Below are 6,007 nucleotides of genomic sequence, written 5' to 3'. Positions count from 1 at the left end.
GCTTTCTCCCCTACCAGCCCATAATTTCCCATTCCATCACCTCCACCATTTCCTCTTCCCCCACCATCCCCATCTTTGCCTTTTCCACCACCATCATCATTGTCCTTTCCGCCACCATCACCATACTTGCTCATTCCACCACCTCCATCATTTTCTCCCCCTCCAATATCATCAGTGTGCTTTCCACCACCACCATCCTTGTCCATTCTACCACCTCATCATTTCTTCCCCCCCCCCCTTATTATTGCTCTTTCCACCACCTCCATGATTTCCTCCTCCCCACCATCATCATTGCCCATTCCAATTTCCACCTCCATCATTGCCCATTCCATCACATCCATCATTTCCTCCTCCCCCTCCATCACAATTATTGCCCCCTCCCCGTCAGCCCCATCATTGCCCTCGCCTCTCCTCCCCGTACACACACACACAACCATTTACGTCTCTGCACATTCACCCGCAGCGCTACACATGCACGCACACATATTGCGTACAGTATAATGGCCACACCTAGTTACTCCTACACACGCAGCTGAGCTCCGTACACCTTGCACACCCGGCTCTGCTCCGTACACCTCGTACACATGCGGCTCCACTCCGTACAGCTTGTACACACGCGGCTCGGCTCCGTACACCTCGTACACATGCGGCTCTGCTCCGTACACCTTGTACACATGCGGCTCCGCTCCGTACACCTCAGACACATGCATGTAGAAAAGCCGCGGAGACACCATCACGTGTTTCTCAACGCAAGCAATAAATAGCCAGGTCTTTTACCGGGAAGGAACAACCACGGGAAGGGCAGCATCCAAAAAGGAAAACCACCTATGCCAAAACATGGTATCCATCCACAGACAGCTGTTTCGGGGTATTTGCCCCTCATCAGTGTGGAGTAGGAAACTGGCTATTAGGAGCAGTGCCTAGTAAAAGGACTATAAACATAAGGATGAATGACCTCAGGGAGATCAAAACATCCAACACCGCGTTGAGAAACACGTGATGGTGTCTCCGCGGTGTTGGATGTTTTCACCTCATAGACACACACAACTCCGCTTCATACACCTTGCACACACGGCTCCACTCCGTACACCTTGTACGCACACGGCTCCGCTCTGTACACCTCGTACGCACACGGCTCCGCTCTGTACACCTCGTACACACACGGCTCCGCTCCGTACACCTCGTACACACACAGCTCCGCTCCGTACACCTCGTACACACACAGCTCCGCTCCTTACACCTTGTACACACATGGCTCTGCTACATCCACACAAACCACTCCTGACCCCACACAAAAGCTTACCCTAGTCCAAAAACATATATATATATATATATATATATATATATATATATATATATATATATATCTGCTATATACTGCGTGGGCAGTACTATATACTACATGGCTGCTATATACTGCGTGGGCAGTACTATATACTACATGGCTGCTATATACTGCGTGGGCAGTACTATATACTACATGGCTGCTATATACTACGTGGGCAGTACTATATACTACATGGCTGCTATATACTACGTGGGCAGTGTTATATACTACATGGCTGCTATATACTGCGTGGGCAGAACTATATACTACATGGCTGCTATATACTACGTGGCCTGTGTTAGATACTGCGTGGGCTGCGTTATATACATTGCATCGGGTATTCTACAATATGTATATAGCAGCCACATACTATATAGCACAGGCCACGTACTATTTGTATGCTATATACTACATGGTTCCTATATACTACGTGGCCTGTGCTATAGAACCAAAAAGCATCAGGATCCGGTGAATTTAAAAAAAAAAAAGGGATCCATTGCAAATAGTGAAAAACTGATGCAACTGATCCATTTTTTGAGAGAGAACGGAAAATGTGCATGATTTCAATGGAAAAATGCATGAAAAACCGGATTCGGAGGCCGGATTCAACATTTCACATTTCAGTTTCACACGTTTTCCGCCGGATCAGTCGCTGGACGTTTTTTTGCCAGACAGAAAAAACGTTCTCCTGTACGTTTTCTCCATCCGCCGGAAACCGCTTTTCTGACGGATCCAGCAAAAAACAGATGAAAAGTGAGGCCATCTGGCGCTAATACAACTCTATGAGAAAAACGGATCTGGCGGGAAAAAAACACAGATCCTTTTTTCAAAACGAGCCGGATTGTGCCTGACGGCAAAAACCTGATGTGTGAAAGTAGCCAGATAGATATATCTATCCATATATCTATGTATCTACAGATATAACTATCTGTCTATAAATATATCTATAGATAGATATAGCCATAGTCATCCACCTATAGATATCTATACATATATCCATAGATATCCATGTATATTGTAAGATTGCTCTAAGTGTATTGGGGGACACTCGCTTGGCACGGGATTAACGTAGTCAGGCACGATTTTTGAACACAAAACAGTCCATGCGGTTTATTAAAGTGTCAAACCGGGTTATGCACAGTCCATATTATACTTTCATCAAACACAATAGGCACCAACTGGTGATATTAACTTGCAGCCTTGACTTAACACTTAATTTACGGCTTTAACTCACGTTTACGGCTTTGTCTCACAGACACTAAACATGCTGGACCTCTCACTTCGCCCAGTTACCATGGGTGTCTGTATGCCGTACACTTCACCAATGTCCCAAGTCACATACAGCGCATATGACACTGGGTCGCGGTCTCTAAACACGCCGTACCTCACTCCGTTCAGTCACCGTGGGAGACAACACAGTTCATGGAACATCACAAGCACCAACAGTCTGTAAGGTACCTGACGGGAGCTCCTGCTCCACCTGCTGACTCCTCATCATTCCACTCCTCCGGGAAAGCTGCCTCACAGGGATCACTAACTTGCCTGGCGGCATATCTTAGTCAGTCCAGACCCACCGAAGGACGGTAGCTTCCCCACATGAACCGCACATGTGACCTGTCCAGGTGCTATTCAGGACCTCGTCCAACACCCCAGGCCACCCGCAAGTCCAAAGCCCCACCATGTGCTATTCAGAACTCCTACTCATAGGAAATTCCACACAGGTTGTTCAGTGTGCTATTCAGGACTCCTACTCCCAGGAAAATCCAACACACCAGGCTCACCAGGTCCAAAGCCCCACCATGTGCTATTCAGGACTCCTACTCCCAGGAAAATCCAACACACCAGGCTCACCAGGTCCAAAGCCCCACCATGTGCTATTCAGAACTCCTACTCCCAGGAAATTCAACACAGGTGGTTCAGTGTGCTATTCAGGGATCCGGTCCTACTCCCAGGACCTCCCAACACACAGGCTCTCCAGGACCTTCCACTGGAACCACACGGGAACATGTGACCCACACCCTGGTCACATTATATACCCTTAACCACTCCCCTGGATGGGAGTGTGGATGTGTGGCTAGTTTGTCCCACCCATCTCACACAACTAGCCTAGTAAGTCTCCCTTACAGCTACACCATACATATACCCACTTGAGGGACTACAGGTCCCAGAACAACAACATTGCATCAGACTTACTACGCAGACTCCCTCTGCGACACATATCGACCATTCACAACACAGCCAATCACTGTTTCACCACGATTATCACAATAGATATGCCTCCATGCACATCCCAAAGATCACTCACAGCGCCCCCTAGCTGTCACAGGGGTCACTGCATCACAATAGATATATAGATTTATCTATGGATATATCTATAGATATATCCATAGATATATAAGAGCAAGGCCTATGTTTCTTAATGAATGTTTAACCCCTCTCTGACCTTAGAAGTACTATCCCGTCAAGGTGCCCTGGGCCTATCTGACACTCGACGGGATAGTACGTCCAGCGCGATCGGCGGCGCTCACGGGGGGAGCACGGCCGATCGCGGCCGGGTGTCAGCTGCCTATTGCAGCTGACATCCGGCACTATGTGCCAGGAGCGGTCACGGACCGCCCCCGGCACATTAACCCCTGGCACACCGCGATCAAACATGATCGCGATGTGCCGGCGGTGAAGGTAAGCGTCGTGTAGGGAGGGGGCTCCCTTCGGGCTTCCCTGAGACCCCCGCAGCAACGCGATGTGATCACGTTGCTGCGGGGGGCTCCTACCTCCTTCCTCGCTGCAGGCCCCGGATCCAAGATGGCCGCGGCATCCGGGTCCTGCAGGGAGGGAGGTGGCTTCACAGAGCCTGCTCAGAGCAGGCACTGTGAAGCCTGCAGTTCTGTAAGTCAGATCGGTGATCTGACAGAGTGCTATGCAAACTGTCAGATCACCGATCTGTGATGTCCCCCCTGGGACAAAGTAAAAAGTTTAAAAATGTTTTTCCAAATGTGTAAAAAAAAATAAAGTAATAAAATTCCTAAATAATGAAAAAAAAAATATTATTCCCATAAATACATTTCTTTATCTAAATAAAAAAAAAAACAATAAAAGTACACATATTTAGTATCGCCGCGTCCGTAACGACCCAACCTATAAAACTGGCCCACTAGTTAACCCCTTCAGTAAACACCGTAAGAAGAAAAAAAAAACCGAGACAAAAAACGCTTTATTATCATACCGCCGAACAAAAAGTGGAATAACACGCGATCAAAAGGACAGATATAAATAACCATGGTACCGCTGAAAACGTCATCTTCTCCCGCAAAAAACGAGCCGCCATACAGCATCATCAGCAAAAAAATAAAAAAGTTATAGTCCTCAGAATAAAGCGATGCCAAAATAATTATTTTTTCTATAGTTTTTATCGTATAAAAGCGCCAAAACATAAAAAAATAATATAAATGAGGTGTCGCTGTAATTGTACTGACCCGAAGAATAAAACTGCTTTATCCATTTTACCAAAAGCGGAACGGTATAAACGCCCCCCCAAAAGAAATTCATGAATAGCTGGTTTTTGATCATTCTGCCTCACAAAAATCAGAATAAAAAGCGATCAAAAAATGCCCGAAAATGTTACCAATAAAAACATCAAATCGTCCTAGAAAAAACAAGACCTCACATGACTCTGTGGACTCAAATATGGAAAAATTATAGCTCTCAAAATGTGGTAACGCAAAAAATATTTTTTGCAATAAAAAGCGTCTTTCAGTGTGTGACGGCTGCCAATCATAAAAATCCGCTAAAAAACTCACTATAAAAGTAAATCAAACCCCCCTTCATTACCCCCTTAGTTAGGGAAAAATTAAAAAAATGTATTTATTTCCATTTTCCCATTAGGGCTAGGGTTAGGGCTAGGGCTGGGGCTAGGGTTAGGGTTAAGGCTACAGTTAGGGTTAAGGCTACAGTTAGGGTTGGGGCTAAAGTTAGGGTTAGGATTACATTTACGGTTGGGAATAGGGTTGGGATTAGGGTTAGGGGTGTGTCTGGGTTAGAGGTGTCGTTAGGGTTACTGTTGGGATTAGGGTTAGGGGTGCGTTTGGATTAGGGTTTCATTTATAATTGGGGGTTTCCACTGTATAGGCACATCAGGGGCTCTCCAAACGCGACATGGCGTCCGATCTCAATTCCAGCCAATTCTGCGTTGAAAAAGTAAGACAGTGCTCCTTCCCTTCCGAGCTCTCCCAAGCGCCCAAACAGGGGTTTACCCCAACATATCGGGTATCAGCGTACTCAGGACAAATTGGACAACAAATTTTGGGGTCCAATTTCTCCTGTTACCCTTGGGAAAATACAAAACTGGGGGCTTAAATATAATTTTTGTGGGAAAAAAAAGGATTTTTTATTTTCACGGCTCTGTGTTATAAACTGTAGTGAAACACTTGGGGGTTCAAAGTTCTCACAACACATCTAGATAAGTTCCCTGAGGGGTCTAGTTTCCAATATGGGGTCACTTGTGGGTGGTTTCTACTGTTTAGGTACATTAGGGGCTCTGCAAACGCAATGTGACGCCTGCAGACCAATCCATCTAAGTCTGCATTCTAAATGATGCTCCTTCCCTTCCGAGCCCTCCCATGCGCCCAAACGGTGGTTCTCCCCCACATATCGGGTATCCGCGTACTCAGGACAAATTGGACA

The sequence above is a fragment of the Ranitomeya imitator genome, chromosome 9, assembly GCF_032444005.1.
Source record: "Ranitomeya imitator isolate aRanImi1 chromosome 9, aRanImi1.pri, whole genome shotgun sequence".
In the NCBI taxonomy this organism is placed as follows: domain Eukaryota; kingdom Metazoa; phylum Chordata; class Amphibia; order Anura; family Dendrobatidae; genus Ranitomeya; species Ranitomeya imitator.
The sequence above is the reverse complement of the archived record's forward strand: the minus strand, read 5'-3'. Positions refer to the sequence as shown.